The sequence below is a fragment of the Taudactylus pleione genome, unplaced genomic scaffold, assembly GCF_031769625.1.
Source record: "Taudactylus pleione unplaced genomic scaffold, aTauple2 ptg000442l, whole genome shotgun sequence".
NCBI classification, from domain to species: Eukaryota; Metazoa; Chordata; class Amphibia; order Anura; family Myobatrachidae; genus Taudactylus; species Taudactylus pleione.
Genome location: NW_028284844.1, coordinates 8,500,074 through 8,519,062, shown reverse-complemented (window position 1 = coordinate 8,519,062; position 18,989 = coordinate 8,500,074).

The window sequence follows — 18,989 nt, the reverse complement described above, 5'->3', positions numbered from 1 at the left end:
GTCATTTTACCTACGCCGGGAGCCCGACGCCCTGCATACCGTATGAAGGTAAGCCGTGCGTCGGGCACGGTAGCCGCGGGGGGTGAGGGTAGGTTAGGGGCTCCCAGGGGGACTTAGGGATAGGCACCCCCCCCCTGGGAGGGTTAAGCTAGGGGAAGGGGGGGTTAGGGTTAGGCACCCCTGGGGGGAGGTTAGGGTTAGGCACACCCCCGGGAGACTTAGGTTTAGGCTGCGGGGAAGGGGGGTTAGGTTTAGGCACATACAAGGGGGTTAGGGTTAGGCACTAGGGGGAGGTTAGAGTTAGGCACCCCTAAGGGAGGGTTAGGGTTAGGGGGGGTAAGGTTTGTTATAGTTAAAATACTTACCTGTCGGGATCTTCAGTTTCCGGTCTTCCATCGCCGGGATTTGAACCGCCGGACACATTTCATGCCGATCCCATTACATACACTGAACACCAAAATGAGGCACAGTTTGGGAGGGCTAGCTCTACAGTTACAACTGCTAATTTACATGTTTAACGTAGCAAACTACAGACAGGATACATCTCTCACAAAACGGAATAAAATGACAGGCCACCTATACAGCCTGTGCGATACCTACCACAATCCCTACGGTGAGACTGGGAGATAGTACACACCCGTCCCATATCCACACACACTGGCTCTAATGCAGAGGTGCATGTTATGTCAATGCCGCATACACCTGGCCGATGTTTTCAGTCTGCGCAAAACGTTCGAGTCACAATGCGTATATGCATCTGTAGGCTATAACTCTGAGACGCAGAATGAATTTCGACTCAAGTGCTGAGTATTTCGGTGGGAATTCCTGGGAGATTACATGGGGGTGGCTAGCCAGATGCGGGCATGTCATGGTCAGCGACTGCATGTACAAAAAGCAGTTACACTGGCAGCCATGTCTAGACGGAGAACCTACGCCTTCATAGGACTGGTTCAATCTCCGACGGTGCGTCTCGCCGTCGGGTTAGCACTGCTGCCAGCAGGAAGACCATTAGCTGCGGCATTAGGATAAAGATGCAGTTGCGGTTGCAGCAAAAGACGGTTGCCCCCACATGCAGTGCTGGTTCCTGGCATGGAGGTACAGTAGATGGCAGCTTCATATATGTGACTGCTGCTACTACTCCATGTTGGTAATGGGCCAAATGTGGTGCTGAGCAATGATGTCCTAGCCAGGAACCATATTCCCTGTGTGACAGGAGAAGATGTCTCTGCCCAGACTGCCCCACACAAAGCAGGAGATGTATCAACCCTTCTAAGGTGGATAAGTGGAGAAGTTGAACATAGGAACCAATCAGCTTCTAACTCTTATTTATCCGGTACAATCTTTAAAATGATAGCATGAATTGGTTGCTATGGAAACTTCTACACTTGTCCTCTTTAGAAGGTTTGATTACTTTTCCCTTAACGTTAGATGAAGAGTGATGGGTTAGAGTCTGGGGGAGGGTCGAAGAGGGGGTGGTATCCATGACATTGGCACTGCCTCTGCCATGTATAATATGTATATAGAATGTTCATCGTCTCCACAATAAATTATTCTCTGTATCTGATCCCTTCAAAATGATCCCTACTTTAGGTATTACATAATCATCAACTATCACCAAAAAACTATGCAGACACAACCATAATTTTCCGGATATAGAACAGAAAAACAGATGTCAGATTGTTAAGACCTGATCGACTATAAACTACCTATCGGCAGATAATGTGTGCAACCATAAACATGTTATAACAACTTAACTATAAAATAAAGAGACAGACAAAGTATATGCGATAAAAACATATGGTCAGCTTTATTTATTTTTACAACATAGTATGGTGGAATAAGAAAGAACGGCAAGTCATCTGACGCCCCACTTGACTTAAGCAAGGATGTGATGCACTCACTGAAAAGGGCCACTATCCCAATTCAAGTATCAGAGTGATATAACAACTTGCAAGGGCCGATATCCCTCTCTGGTAAGTTGGACGGTATCCAGCCCCCATCCCAATGCACTATTATTAGCCCACTCCAGTGGCAAACGCAGGATTTTTAAGGGGGGGTTTCCATTATATATGTATATATATATATATATATATATATATATATATATAGCCATCCAATAAAAAGCAGCATTCCCAGACCGATAATAAATCAAAAAAAGACCGTGCTTTACTTGTGCAGCGTTTCGAAGGGGGGAACCCCGAAACGTTGCACAAGTAAAGCTCGGTCTTTTTTTTATTTATTATCGGTCTGGGAGTGCTGCTTTTTTCTTGGATGGCTATTAGTAGGGGTTAAATACCCTGAAGTGAGCACCTCAGCTAGGATATTTTTTAGCTCTACATCAGTGACTGCCGGTAATGTGCTTCATATATATATATATATATATATAATTATATATACATACATACATACACACAATATACATACTGTACTGTACACACAAGCTTGCATGCATTCACACATGGCAAACATACACACAGCATACATACATTCATTCACACATAGCAAACATACACACAGCATACATACTGTACACACAAGCTTGCATGCATTCACACATAGCATACATATACACACACACATGGCAAACATACACACAGCATACATACATACATTCACACATAGCATACATACACACAGCATACACACACACAGAATATACACACACACATACAGCATATAGTACTTACATAAACCCAGGGCTGAGGAGGAGGAGCTCACCGCCGCGGCTACTCTAGCAGATAGTATGCTGCACATGCGCTTCAGCTCCCTCGGCTATCCGTATCTTCTGTATCCAGTCAGGGAGCTCTTCCGATCAGAGCTCTCTGCCTGAGGAGCTGCTGCACATGTGCGGCAGCTCCAATCGCGGCCGCGGGTGGCCCGCTGACTCTGACTCCGTCTTTAAAAAAAAAAAAAGATTCGTCTGGGGGGGTTTCTGTGTGCTCGGAAACCCCCCCTGCGTGCGCTACAGCACTCCGACGAGAGGTGCCGTTGACCCCAGTAGGGTAAAATCAGCCTAACCAGTGCATTGAAGGGGGGCGCACCGCCAATTACTGCGGCAAGGTGGACGCTTTATATAGACTGCCGTTCTTTCCCGCCATTGCAAATAAAGCCGACACAAGACACAAAAGGAAAAATCGGGGAGGGAGGGTGGGAGATCAAGTTCAAAAGAGGCAGATTAACTCTACAGACCTACCCAAACTCCTACTAACCACACCCCTTAAATCAGCACTCACCAATCCGTAAACAGAGATAACCTGTCAATATTAAGCTAACCTTCCTACCTAATTTATTAACTACACGTATCCCTGCCTAGGTGTTTATATGCCCTCAGATCTATCCGAACTTCGGCTATTTTAAACTACCTATCGGCAGATAATGTGTGCAACCATAAACATGTTATAACAACTTAACTATAAAATAAAGAGACAGACAAAGTATATGCGATAAAAACATATGGTCAGCTATATTTATTTTTACAACATAGTATGGTGGAATAAGAAAGAACGGCAAGTCATCTGACGCCCCACTTGACTTAAGCAAGGATGTGATGCACTCACTGAAAAGGGCCACTATCCCAATTCAAGTATCAGAGTGATATAACAACTTGCAAGGGCCGATATCCCTCTCTGGCAAGTTGGACGGTATCCAGCCCCCATCCCAATGCACTATTATTAGCCCACTCCGATGAGAGGTGCCGCTGACCCCAGTAGGGTAAAATCAGCCTAACCAGTGCATTGAAGGGGGGCGCACCGCCAATTACTGCAGCAAGGTGGACGCTTTATATAGACTGCCGTTCTTTCCCGCCACACATGCTCCCAATGGAACATGTACGCCACCATACCACCTAACAAACTAAACCTCTTAACACTAAACCTAAACCTTCAAGAAATAAAAATAGCCCCGCCTCCGTGAGGTGAACCCCATACCTACGAAAAAGATGGGCATCTCGTACCCTAATTAGAGGGTGACGCACCACCAAACCTCCCATTTGCAAAACTCTCTCGGACACTCATCTATTCACTCTCTTTCTGGCTTTTTCCAGTCCCACCAAACTGTACCTACACCTCCAGGAAAGCCTGGCAAAAATGTCGAACCACACAATCACACAATCAGGCCACAGACTGAGCAACACACCCAAATCTCGTATAATAGCGTGCCGCAACTCGAGAGACGTCTGCTGGCACAAATCATTCCCGCCCAGGTGAATCACCAAGACTAAAGGAGAACCAAAATTCTCTGCTGCCGTCTGTAGACAGGGCAATAACGATCCCCAACGCATACTTCTGCGGCCTAACCACCTCACTCTATCCCAACGAGGGAAAACAGAAGCATCTGTTGCAAAGCGGGACTGCCCCGCCCAAAACATATAGGAATGACCGACAAACCAAATGGGCTTATAATCCTGGATGCCACCTGCAATACACAGAAAAATACATGAGATACTGTGACTAACAATATTGCAGAGGGAGATGGTGGGTGGGGTGGGAAGAGGGGGAAGGAAGGTTTGACTCGAGGTAAAAACCTACAAAAAACCTGCTGGATCTTTTCATTTTATGACTATCATATTCATCATTTTTATTATGTAGATAACCAATCATTGTCCAAAGCAGGGCAAAAAACAGGGCAAAATCCCCCAAGACCCCCACCTAAAAGGTGACGAGTTGGCCGAAGCACTCAAGCCTGAAACAAAGTACATCAAGACTCCACACGGACATATCTTCTGAAAGCATCGGACTTCCACCGTCCCAGGGCCTGGATCTCCTGTGAAGAAGAACCTGAAGAAGCTGCAAAAGTCGCTGCGCCAATCCGAAAGGAATGAGTACCGAACTCCGATGTGTAAAGCCCGATGTGCCGTATGCAACGATAAAAAACCGACCGAAACTGAAATTTAGTTAGAGGGGAACCATCTAAATGCATGAGCCAAGCCCCTTCAAGCGCGGGGCGGTGAATGATATATTGGGACGCCAGGTGTAACGGACAAATACCCTCCATCGGAGAGGATTGCAGGGACACCCATCGACCCCTACCCAGCTGATCAGTTTTAGACCGTCAAATACGGCAAAGCATGGAGCCACGAAGGACAACGTGAGATCGCAGCAACGGGGGAGGGGCGGAACGAGACTGTGCAACCAACTCGCTGATGCGAAAAGCCCCGTGGAAGGCCATCGCAAAAGCGAGCTGGAAAAGCGACGCTTCAAAAGGGGATGAACATATGACTGGCAAACACTCAATTAGTCGGAATAATAGGTCCGGACCAATGGGGCGCCGACGATCATCCGACGCCGGGCGTGCGCGCGACCAGCCTCTAAGAGCCTTTTGTATCAAAAAGCCCTTAGTGACATCCCTCTTTCCTGCCAGTTGCAAGAAGAAGGAAATGCCGGCCAGCCTCTGGGCTACATAAGACTGCGACCTGCCTTCACCAAACAGACTCCACACAAATTCTATCATGAGTGCACGCTTGGAAGTACCTGCTGATCTCCGACTCTGCAAGAAGCATTCCCATTGGTGCCACGAGGCCTGATATGCAGTCAAGGTCCGAGGGGCCACGGACCGACATGCGAGATCTTCCATGCCGGCTTGATAATCTGCCAACAATGAGATGGACATGATTCACCTCTTAAAGCTGCTGTGGGAGCCAAAGCCCTGAACCTCACCCAATCTTGCCTAGACAGCGCGTCAGCAATAGCGTTGTCAACCCCAGGGACGTGCCTAGCGGTAAAGCTAATATTCAGTTGCAACGCGCGCAGCACCATATAAGCTAGCAGTCGCAGCACCGGGAGGCACGAGGATCTTTGGTTGTTGATGGCCTGTACAACCCTCAAATTATCGCACCAGAACACCACTGACTGGTCGCGCAAGCGCCAACCCCAGAGTTCAAGTGATACAATGATGGGAAAGAGTTCCAGGAGAAGTAGGTTTGAGGTCAGTCCCAACCTTACCCACTCCTCTGGCCATGTGGCGAAGCACCAAGATCCATCCAAGAAGGCCCCAAAACCCGAGGAACCCGCAGCGTCTGTGAAGAGCTGCAGGCTACTGTTCGTTTGCAGAACCGACGGCCAAATACGCACCCCATTGAACCCTGACAGGAAAACGTCCCAAACTGCGAGATCAAGTTTCTGCTCTGCGGACAAACGCAGGAAATGATGAGGTAAACGCAAAGTTCCTAAAGCACGCTGTAGCTTGCGACAGAAGACCCTCCCCATAGGGATAACCTTGCAAGCAAAGTTCAACAAACCAAGCAAAGATTGACCCTGTCTGAGAGTGACCTTCCCTGATGCTAGCGCAAGCAGTATGGCGTCCTGCAAACGACAAATTTTTTCCTGAGGCAGGCGACAACACCCAGCAATTGTATCGATCTCAATACCTAAGAAGATTAAACAAGTGGAAGGACCTTCTGTCTTGTCATGTGCGATTGGGACTCCAAATTCCGTGAAGAGAGCTTGCAGCGAAAAAAGGAGCCGATCGCAACGATCAGAATTGGAAGGCCCCACACATAAAAAATCATCTAAGTAGTGAGCCAGACCCACCTCACCAGAGCCCGTGGTTACGCACCAATGGAGGAAGGAACTAAACCGCTCAAAGAAAGCACATGATGCTGAGCAACCCATCGGGAGACATTTGTCCAAATAATACCCGTCCGCCAACCTAAAACCCATGAAACGGAAAGAATCCGGATGCAAGGGTAACAGCCTAAATGCGGATTCGATATCCACTTTGGCTAAAAGCGAGCCCGTGCCAGAGGCGCAAACCAGCCCGAGAGCCGCGTCAAACGATTGATAATGCACGGAACATTCGACATCGGCAATGGCATCGTTGACCGACGTTCCCGGGGGGTGGGACAGATGTTGTATAAGCCGGTAACTACCTGGGGCTTTCTTGGGAACCACTCCCACAGGGGAAAGAATCAGGCCCGTGACCGGAGGTAAGTCAAAGGGCCCAATCATGCGGCCCAGACTGACCTCCTTCATCACCTTGGCTCTGACTATTTGTGGCAAATCGTAGGCAGAACGGAGATTCCTGGGACATCTTGAACTTACTGCTCCCGAAACTGGAAGGCGGAACCCCTCTGTAAACCCTGAACGTAAAAAAACTGCATCATCGCGTAATGGATACCAATTAAGCCACCTGGTCATGGCATCCAACAGAATCGGGGATATAGCTTTACTTAGAGGATCCCGAGGTAACCCGCTTAGGTGCGGGCCCAGAGCCAGCTGCTGAGGGACCCCCACCGTTTCTGGGGCAATCTTTGCTGGGGTGGCCTAAGTTGCAACGGATGCAGAGGTGTCGAAAACGACACCGACCCCCCATCGTGCAGTTGCCGTGGTTAAAGGCGAAACACTTTCCTTTCGCCTGATTATTACCAGTAGTCCTAGAGGGCAACGTGGTAGCGGATTGCACTGACGACCCTGGGACAATTCAGGCGTACCCCCCGCAGACTGAGAAATCTCCATCCAAACTTCTACATCTTTACAACCCAGCTCGAGATTAACTACCCTGTCCTGTTTCCTGCGAAATTCCTCGTCATAGTGACGCCATGCCGCACCCCGAGACGACCGGAACAGACCGTGAATCAAGTGCAGGTATCGAATAACATTAACGTATTCTGACGGTCTAGTTTTTAAATAGCAGGCAGAAAAGACACAAGAGCCCGACAACCAGTTAGTATAGGACTTATAAGCCTCCACTCCTATGCCTCCTTTCTTTTTTGCTGCGGCGGACGCTTTTTTAGCTTTAGCCGTGAGGGTGAACATGTCCACATAGCGTCCCAGACGAATGCGCTTCCTAACACGCGTCCGTAAACCCCTTGTGACTTCTGTATTTGCGCAGTGTACTACGTCGGCTGGACCGGCCCCACCCTCTACGCTAGTGCTACTGCCTGATGATCTGTCACTGGAATGACGACGTCTCCGTGAATGATGGCGTCGTGATCGATTGGATCGCCTGCGCCTAGCCCTGCGGGAACTATCATCTGAAGAAGACGTAGAACTGGAAGAGGAGCTAATATCAGATGAACTATCGCACTCACCAGCATGTACATCGACCACATTCCGGGAACCAGGATCCGCGATGACACCAACCCCGGGGGAACCCGAGGTGGCTGGGTTGAGTGTGCGCACCGTAGGTGCAGCCAAGGGAGCGTCCGCCCCGCTGTCAGCTGTAACAGAAGATACAGATGCGGAATCATCTGAAACATCACCCGCATCGGCTACTGGGGCAAATGAAACCGCGGAAACAGGTGATGCCGCGAGGGGGAGGCCGCACAAATTACCTAACTGCTGTATGATTGGACCTAACTGTGCCCGCACATTGTCCGACGCAGACCCTGAGGCCGCAGACGTTCCTGCAGCCCCATGCTGCTGAGACAGCAGGGGCGTGAGAGCGCCCACCACTGCCACCAGCAGCCCAGCAATCGCAGTGTTATCCATTGCTGCGCCTGCCTGACCAGCCTGGCTGGCTGGTCTTATGTCATTGTTGACCAAAGGGGGTACAGGGGCTGCCATGGGGGATCCCAAGGCAGCAAGCAGACCATGCTGCCCCTGGTTCACACCCCCACTATAAGATGGCTGCTGACCCTGGCCTTGATGAGATGGCCGCTGGCTCCGCCCCCCCTCCGTTATGGAGTGAGCCGGAGCCCTGGCAGGCTCCCGACTCACTCCCTTATGTCAGCGCTTGGTCCCCCGGCTGGCAGGCGTCCCGGAGTGGGACGCCGCCGGGGTGACCATAACTTTACTTGTTAAGTGCGTGGGTCGCGCGCGCCCCCACGAGGCCCGGCATCCTCCGTCCCCCGGCTGATTAAATCCCCAGAGCGGGACTCAGCCGGGGTGGCCGGCGGTATCATGGAGTGGACGCCGTGCCGTGCGCGCCCGTGAGAGCGGCGCGCGCGGGTCTGAGCGGCGCCACCCGCACCTTCCCCGTCGGCACCTCCAGATCTGCGGGAGGACCGGCGGGGGTAACTAATGACGGGGGCCGGCGAATGCATCAGCGGCATGAGCCCTAGCCCGGCAGCATCAGCCAACCGGGCGGGGACAGATCGGGAACGCTGGGGGCGAGACATATTAGATAAGACAGGGAAAGAAAGAAATAGGAGGTTAGATAGGAAGAAGAAGGAAGAAGTATAGATGTGAGAATGGAGAGGGAAGGAATTAGAAGAATCAGTACACAAAAAGCTCTCAAACACAGAACCATATGACCTGCGACCGAACAGCACGGAGATCAAGTTCAAAAGAGGCAGATTAACTCTACAGACCTACCCAAACTCCTACTAACCACACCCATTAAATCAGCACTCACCAATCCGTAAACAGAGACAACCTGTCAATATTAAGCTAACCTTCCTACCTAATTTATTAACTACACGTATCCCTGCCTAGGTGTTTATATGCCCTCAGATCTATCCGAACTTCGGTTATTTTTATAACCATTGACTCAGGGTTGGACTGGCCCACAGGTGTACAGGGGAAATCCCCAGAGGGCTCGACTGCCTGAGGGCTCCACCCCCTCCGCTAGGGGTCAGTCACTTGGTGGATCAGGATCGTGAATGAACTTGAGTGCTTGGTTTGTTTCTATGGAAACCACACCAAGATCAGCCCTCCTGCCAATCAAAGTGAGTGGTTTTGACACACCCCTGTCCCCTCCTTTATAAAGAGGCCCTGTTCTTTGCATGTCCTCCTTAATGGTTGGCCAAATCCCTCTGTGGTGGCCGGCCATTCCCTCTCTAGTGGTTGGCCACACCCCTTAAGCCTGGGCCCCTACCACTGTATTCCCTGATGAGCCCTTCATGGGTCAATTTTTGCTGCCTTGTTCTTAGAATGATGGACGATGACATTATATTGTATTACTGCATGTAAATATATTAAAATCTTTTGGACATAATGAACATTAATAAACTAATAAAATGCCATCAGTCAACACTTCCAGTGGTTTTAGTTATGAACCAGGTGGGGGTGGGGGGTAGTTTGACAACAGATCGGGGACAAAGACAGGGGCCGACTTCATTAACAGAAAACTCCTTCATAACCAGCAACAATTCGCTCAGGCATGCGGGGGATTTAGCAAAAACCTATTACATGTTGATGCTTTGTTAAAAGTAATTGTTATGGCATTTCCCGTATGGTCTCATATCCAGTGGGTCACTTTTAATGATTTTATTAAAAAAAAGGAATTAAAGGCCAAAAGGTTTCCTTCCAACAGTCCTTAATTTCCTGTTTCTGCTCCAATTAGTGTTTATAAAGTGCTCAGAGCTAGACAATAAAGTCACAGTTAAACCTATTTCTAGCGGAGCCAGGCTGCTCATGTCTCATCGCAAAGCCCGACCAGATTAGACCTCAGCTATTTAAAATGTCCCATAACTGAGCATCTGTATTAAATCCCGCTGTGATTTACGTTGTGCGTCTGCTTAGATAACATTTGTGCCCATATCACAGTCACAGGAGCTGGAGGGATTCAGGCATGCCTAATGTATTTTCTTTTCTCAGTCTACATGTGATAAGGACAACATTGAGAAATAAGCCGCACTGCGCAGTCCGCCTTACGTCTTTCATATTTATTTTTAACACGTGTGCAGGCAGCCATTCGGCCGTTTCAGTAGAAATTTCCACTTATTATAAAACAACAGTGTTGTAATATTATCACGGACATGACAGAAGAACAGAAGGCTGAATAGGGCTGATGTGGTTTAAGCCACGAGGCTAGACACGGGATTGCGTGGAGTCACATGGTTTTGTATAGCCAATTAGTCTTTGTGGGGTGTGGTTTGAGCATATCTTATTAAAGCATACTGTTACATGTCCCAGGTCTGCTTCTGAAAAAACATCCCTCCCTCCCCATTTTTTATTGACTGTGGGATCATTAGCTGACTGCAGGTAATTTGAGTATGTAGCGGCATTTGCATAAAGTCGCAGAGTATGTGGTGGCATATGCATAAAGTCGCAGGGTATGTAGCGGCATTTGCATAAAGGCGCAGAGTATGTAGCGGCATTTGCTTAAAGTCATAGACTATGTAGTAGCATCTGCATAAAGTTACAGGGTATGTAGCGGCATTTGCATAAAGTTGCAGAGTATGTAGCGGCATATGCATAAAGTTGCAGGGTATGTAGCGGCATTTGCATAAAGGCGCAGAGTATGTAGCGGCATTTGCATAAAGTCATAGACTATGTAGTAGCATCTGCATAAAGTTACAGGGTATGTAGCGGCATTTGCATAAAAGCGCAGAATATGTAGCGGCATTTGCATAAAGTCGCAGGGTATGTAGCGGCATTTGCATAAAGGCGCAGAGTATGTAGCGGCATTTGCATAAAGTCATAGACTATGTAGTAGCATCTGCATAAAGTTGCAGAGTATGTAGCAGCATTTGCATAAAGTTGTAGAGTATGTAGCGGCATTTGTATAAAGTCGCAGAGTATGTAGCAGCATTTGTATAACATTGCAGAGTATGTAGCGGCATTTGCATAAAGTCATAGACTATGTAGTAGCATCTGCATAAAGTCGCAGAGTATGTAGCTGCATTTGCATAAAGTTGCAGAGTATGTAGCAGCATTTGCATAATATTGCAGAGTATGTAGCGACATTTGTATAAAGTCGCAGAGTATGTAGCACCATTTGCATAAAGTCGCAGAGTATGTAGCGGCATTTGCATAAAGTCGCAGAGTATGCAGCAGCATATGCATAAAGTCACAGGGTATGTAGCAGTATTTGCATAAAGGCGCAGATTATGTAGCGGCATTTGCATAAAGTCATAGACTATGTAGTAGCATCTGCATAAAGTTACGGAGTATGTAGCGACATTTGCATAAAGTCGCAGAGTATGTAGCGGCATTTGCATAAAGTCGCAGAGTATGTAGCAGCATTTGCATAAAGTTGCAGAGTATGTAGCGGCATATGCATAAAGTCGCAGGGTATGTAGCGGTATTTGCATAAAGGCGCAGAGTATGTAGCGGCATTTGCATAAAGTCAGACTATGTAGTAGCATCTGCATAAAGTTACAGGGTATGTAGCGGCATTTGCATAAAGGCGCAGAGTATGTAGCGGCATTTGCATAAAGTCGCAGGGTATGGAGCGGCATTTGCATAAAGGCGCAGATTATGTAGCGGCATTTGCATAAAGTCATACACTATGTAGTAGCATCTGCATAAAGTTACAGGGTATGTAGCGGCATTTGCATGAAGGCGCAGAGTATGGAGCGGCATTTGCATAAAGTTGCAGAGTATGTAGCGGCATTTGCATAAAGTCGCAGGGTATGTAGCGGCATTTGCATAAAGGCGCAGAGTATGTAGCGGCATTTGCATAAAGTCATAGACTATGTAGTAGCATCTGCATAAAGTTGCAGAGTATGTAGCAGCATTTGCATAAAGTTGCAGAGTATGTAGCGGCATTTGTATAAAGTCGCAGAGTATGTAGCAGCATTTGTATAACATTGCAGAGTATGTAGCGGCATTTGCATAAAGTCATAGACTATGTAGTAGCATCTGCATAAAGTTGCAGAGTATGTAGCTGCATTTGCATAAAGTTGCAGAGTATGTAGCAGCATTTGCATAATACTGCAGAGTATGTAGCGACATTTGCATAAAGTCGCAGAGTATGTAGCGGCATTTGCATAAAGTCGCAGAATATGTAGCGGCATTTGCATAAAGTCGCAGAGTATGTAGTGGCATTTGCATAAAGTCGCAGAATATGTAGCGGCATTTGCATAAAGTCGCAGAGTATGTAGCGGCATTTGCATAAAGTCGCAGAATATGTAGCGCCATTTGCATAAAGTCGCAGAGTATGTAGCGGCATTTGCATAAAGTCGCAGAATATGTAGCGCCATTTGCATAAAGTCGCAGAGTATGTAGTGGCATTTGCATAAAGTCGCAGAGTACCGTATATACTCGAGTATAAGTCGACCCGAATATAAGCCGAGGTACCTAATTTTACCACGAAAAACTGGGAAAACTTATTGACTCGAGTATAAGCCTAGGGTGGGAAATGCAGCAGCTACTGGTAGTAAATCCCCTCCTGGTACTGTCCCCAGTAGTAATCCCCCCCTGGTAGCGCCCCCAGTAGTAATCCCCCCTGGTAGTGCCCCCAGTAGTAATATCCCCCCCTGGTAGTGCCCCCAGTAGTAATACCCCCCTGGTAGTGCCCCAGTAGCAATATCCCCCCCTGGTAGTGCCCCCAGTATTAATCCCCCCCCTGGTAGTGCCCCCAGTAGCAATGTCCCCCCCTGGTAGTGCCCCCAGTATTAACCCCCCCTGGTAGTGCCCCCAGTAGCAACATCCCCCCCTGGTAGTGCTCCCAGTATTAATCCCCCCCCCTGGTAGTGCCCCCAGTAGCAATATCCCCCCCTGGTAGTGCCCCCAGTATTAACCCCCCTTGGTAGTGCCCCCAGTAGCAACATCCCCCCTGGTAGTGCCCCCAGTATTCCCCCCCTCCCTGGTAGTGCCCCCAGTAGCAACATCCCCCCCCCTGGTAGTTCCCCCATTATTAATCCCCCCCCTCTGGTAGTGCCCCCAGTAGCGATATCCCCCCCCCTGGTAGTACCCCCCGGTAGTACCCCCCCAGTAGAAAGAAATGTAAAAAAAAAAACACTTACCTGTAACCCCGCTCCTGGTCCCGACGCTGCTACAGGCTCCTCTGCCGCTTTGCATAATGGGAGAGACGTCGTCATGACGACGTCTCTCCCATTACCCACTGCGGGAGCCGGAAGATGGCTCCCGCAGTGGGAGCAGCAGTAGCCGCTGAGAGTCTGACAGACTCTCAGCGGCTGCTGATTATACCAAACACATAGCTGCCGGCTCCGGCGGCTGTGTGTTTGGCAGTGTGTAGTGCTGACCGAACTCCGTCCGGTCAGCGCTACACACGCGGTGCAGGCTGTGTCACAGTGACACAGTCTGCACCGCGGCCCGCATGGTACGCTACTCAGCAGCGTACCATGCGGGCATGACTCGAGTATAAGCCGAGGGGGTGCTTTTTCAGCACAAAAAATGTGCTGAAAAACTCGGCCTATACTCGAGTATATACGGTATGTAGTGGTATTTGCATAAGTCGCAGAGTATGTAGCTGCATTTGCATAAAGTCGCAGAGTATGTAGCGACATTTGCATAAAGTCGCAGATTATGTAGCGGCATTTGCATAAAGTCATAGACTATGTAGTAGCATCTGCATAAAGTTACAGGGTATGTAGCGGCATTTGCATAAAGGCGCAGAGTATGGAGCGGCATTTGCATAAAGTTGCAGAGTATGTAGCGGCATTTGCATAAAGTCGCAGGGTATGTAGCGGCATTTGCATAAAGGCGCAGAGTATGTAGCGGCATTTGCATAAAGTCATAGACTATGTAGTAGCGTCTGCATAAAGTTGCAGAGTATGTAGCAGCATTTGCATAAAGTTGCAGAGTATGTAGCGGCATTTGTATAAAGTCGCAGAGTATGTAGCAGCATTTGTATAACTCCGTCCGGTCAGCGCTACACACGTGGTGCAGGCTGTGTCACAGTGACACAGTCTGCACCGCGGCCCGCATGGTACGCTACTCAGCAGCGTACCATGCGGGCATGACTCGAGTATAAGCCGAGGGGGTGCTTTTTCAGCACAAAAAAATGTGCTGAAAAACTCGGCTTATACTCGAGTATATACGGTATGTAGTGGTATTTGCATAAGTAGCAGAGTATGTAGCTGCATTTGCATAAAGTCGCAGAGTATGTAGCGACATTTGCATAAAGTCGCAGAGTATGTAGTGGCATTTGCATAAAGTCGCATAGTATGTAGCGGCATTTGCTCCTTTGTGCGCTTCTGCGTCCACCTCTGAATCCCACCCGCTGTCTGACTAACAAAGTGATGACGTTTTTAATTATCTATTTTTTCCATGGAAAACAAATTTGAAAGTTTTAGTTTACACAACTAAACTCTCACCCTATTACATTTGGCCCCATGTGTAGATATAGGCAGCTGTCACAAAGGGATAATGTCTCTGACAGGTGGAGACTGAGGGACACACTTGTTATTGGGATCAGTGGTCACATGAACAGCTCCACCCCCTCGCAGTGAAATGCCGGTAATCACAGAAATTTGAATAGTAGGCAGAGCCAAATGACATGATTAACATAAAACTGTGACATTAAGCCCCAACCCCTCCCAATGGATCGCGGAATCAAGGTAATATTCTCCCCATGCTGCCCACCTCACTATTAAGCTGGCAGGATGCGGGAGAAGTGCCTACTCTTTTGGGGGTGCGGGGAGGGGGAGGCTAACCGAAAAATCGGGAGCAGGTTCCGGGAGAGTAAGCTAGTATGATTTGTATACAACCCTGTACTCACCTGGCAGGCACAGCCTCAGGCATTCAGCAGAGCAGGGACAGCATCGCAATGAGTCACTCCCATGAGTCTGTGCTGCTGATGCTAATTTCTACAGGTCGGAGGAGCATTTACATAACCCGATGTTTGCTCACACCTCCAATGTTTTAAGATCTGCGCATGTGCAGATCTGGGCTGCGATGTCGCCTGTAATGCCCCAAACGTTGCATGATGTATATGCTGCTGACATTCGAGGGCGTTGATGATGGAGCGACACAGAGAGTCCCAGAAAGTGGGAGTATGTCAGCCCCCGTTTTCTGGGCGTGCCGAAGTCAATGGCACAGCGGCTGTACTACTGCGTCCGTCTCTGGATCAGACCCTAGGCCCTAAATGTTCTAAGTGTATTTCCATCACTTTCTAGTCTCAGGGCCAGTTTCATTACGGATCGCAAATGTGATCGCAGCAGCGATTGTACACGCAGTCTCATTGCCAAAATATGCTAACGATCGCTATCGCAATGCCATCGCAGCCTAACATAAGGACGCCCACTTTACCTTATCCACATCTGTAACACTTAGCGAGACTGCGAAACCATCGGTAACATGGAGTACCATCGCAGCCTCACGCACACTGGCACGAGGTCAGACCTTACTCAGGAATTGCTAACCTCTTCGCACGCAGTGAGAGCCCAATCTGCGCATGGCATCGCAGTGGCTAATTTATGCACTCCCCTGTAACGGCGTTCAAACGCTCTGACATGCCTGCGTTCCGCCAACTACCCCACCGTCACCACCCTCAAACGCTCACTTCCTGTCAATCACTCTGCAATGGGTCTGCGTAGTCACTGCAATCGCAGTCCGATCGCAGTGAGACCTTCGCGAACGGCATTGCATATGCATGCGGAAGAACGCAACAATCGGCCGTCTGCATGCGTAATCGCAGTTACGAACGGTAATGAATCAGGCCCTCAGTTTGTACACCGCACACGTCGGTATGATATGTGGGAAAAATACAAGCATTTCTATTGCGGACCCAAATATTTCCATTCACACCATCCCACCAGGAATTATTGCTCTTTGCCACCCGGATCCATTTGCCTCAGAGAGAAGCTTTTGGTGACTTTCACAAGACTAACATCAACACCATTAGCCAGACAAATTGGCTGCTGCACAGAAGTGTGTGTTCCCAGCCTATGCAGGCTGCGTATGGACACTAGACAGAGCCTTTATTATTCCAGGGACCCATTACAGCTTATTTTAGACTTAAACAAAAAAAAGTAACATTTTCATTGAGATTTTATGAAGGAAATATTAATAATCCTTTCTGGCTCCAGAATTTCCAGAGATGACTTTGCCTCAAGGAAACTGGGAATATTTTGTTTATTGTGAATGTGGTCTTCGCCAGTTTCCATTTCATACCTGCAAGCTGGTAAAGGGCATGTGATACATTCTCTATTACCAAGATTTACTGTCACACATAGGAAGCAAATGAAAAGTCAGCCAATAATAGACTATCTTCAAAGAGTTATCCAACAGTTTACCCTCAATATAATAATGCAGCTTTGTTGCTTCTATAACTGAAAAGCATCTTGAAGCTAGCATTTAAATGACTTTAATAATGACTAATGCATCCATTAAATCATCCCCGTCCTGCAGTTATAAAATAAATAAATAATGTAACATTAATATATAACAGCGTAATGCCGTTGCCATGAAGGGGTTTGCAACAATGTTTAGGTAGGTGGTACATGTCAAAGTAACATCCACATGAATGACAGGACCCAAGGTTTCCAAGCAGAACAATGCCCAGAACATCACACTGCCTCGCCGACTTGCCTTCTTCTCATAGTGCATCCTGGTGCCATTTCTTACCCAGGTAAACGACACATTATTCATCAGACCAGGCCACCTTCTTCCATTGCTCCATGGTCCAGTTATATTAAAACTTCCGTTGGCCGCATTGTCTTATCAATGCTTTCCGTACTAGGTCGTAGTCTCCCCAGTCACTGCTGTGCAGGTTTGAACGTGTTACGTCAGGTCGTTTGTGACTACAGTTCAAGAAAAAATGGCTGCCCCACTTGTGATTTGCACGAAAGAAGAGCAGCGTGCAGTGGTTTGTTTTTTTGTGGTCTGAAGGTCTCATTCAGACCCGCTCGCGAGCGCAGGACGCTCGCAAGCGGGTTGATGGTACCCAAATGCGCATGCGTACGACGGAGGGAGCTCTGTCGTGCGCATGCGCGAGACCCGGATAGCGACAGCTAAGCTGTCGCTCCGGGTCTCGCACCAAAGGGGGCGTGCTGTCGATGGTGAGTGACAGCACGCCCCCTTTGGTGGGCGTGCCAGGGGTGTGGCTGCCAGACGGAGGCATTCCCATGGGAACGCCTACCGTCTGGGTCCGGCCCCACTGACATCACTAGTGATGTCAGTGGGAGTGATTTTGGCTCTGATAGAGCCAGAATCACTCCAGGGCTTGGGGCAGCGAGACCCTACCGCAGGGTCTCGTCGCAAGCCCATCATCATGGACGCTCGCATAAGCTGTGAGTGGTAACCCACAGCTATGCGAGCGTCCAAAAGGCCGCTCCAAATTTAACTAGGATGGCCCTGATTCAGAGCGAGCGCTCTGGTCAGAGTGTCCGGCTCTGAATCAGAGACAGAGGGTGAGTCTGGTGCTGATATTTATCGAAGACTTTGTGCAGAGAATGGTGTTTTGTTGCTAAAAAGTGTGTATGACTGGATAGAGAAGTTCAAAGAAGGTCGTACAAGTGTCAGCCATGAAGAAGGAGCCGGATGTCCGTCCACATCCACGACTGATGAGAACATTGAGCGTGCACGTGAACTGATTCTGTTGAACAGACGAGTGACAGTGAATTATGTTGCAAATCATTTGCAAATCAGCCATGGCTCTGCCTATGCAACAATCCAAGACAGAAGGGTTTTGAAAGGCTTGTGTAAGTTGGGTACCGAAACAACTCACGGAAGAGCACAAACAAAAGCATTTGGACATCTGCCATCAAAATTTGGACTGATACTCTAAGGAAGATGAAAGTTTATTAAAAAGAATCACTACTGGTGACGAGACATAGATTCGTCACTACGAGCCTGCTGAGAGTAAACGCAGAGTAAGGAATGGAAACATACTCAATCGCTGACTAAGTGTTAGGATATGCTGTTAGCAAATCATCTTGGTGGCAGTTTCCAGTCATAGTTGTTACTGGGATACTGCATCATGTCCTGTCCTTGTTCTGGCTTTTTGCAGGTAGCTGCCTTGTCTGTGTTTAGATCATAGCCTGTCATTCATGTCTGTCTGTGTGTTTTGTATCATGTGCTCACTAATTACCTAGCTGTCTGTGTGCAGAGCAGGTGCACTCATACCTTTGATTAGGAATTGCTTTCTCCAGGAATTGGTTCTGATTGGACCATGCTTCTGTTAAGTTTCAGCCAGCCCTTCATTCCAGGCTGGTTATACTGTCTGAAAAACAGTGTATGCATGTCTCTCTGAAGTCTGAACTTTTGCCGGCCTCCCCAAGTTCCACAGTTCCAGAATCCTGTACCGGTCAGCATTTGTTCAGTGGCATTTCTATACTGCATGTCCTGTCAAGCTGAGTGTCAGTATTCAGCTGTTCAACTTGCTGTACTCTCTACCCAGTTGCTTTTACCCTGTGTTCTGGCTGCATCTGTGTTCACCATCCTGCCGTTTGGTTCCTGCATCCCGGCTGTCTCGGCCGC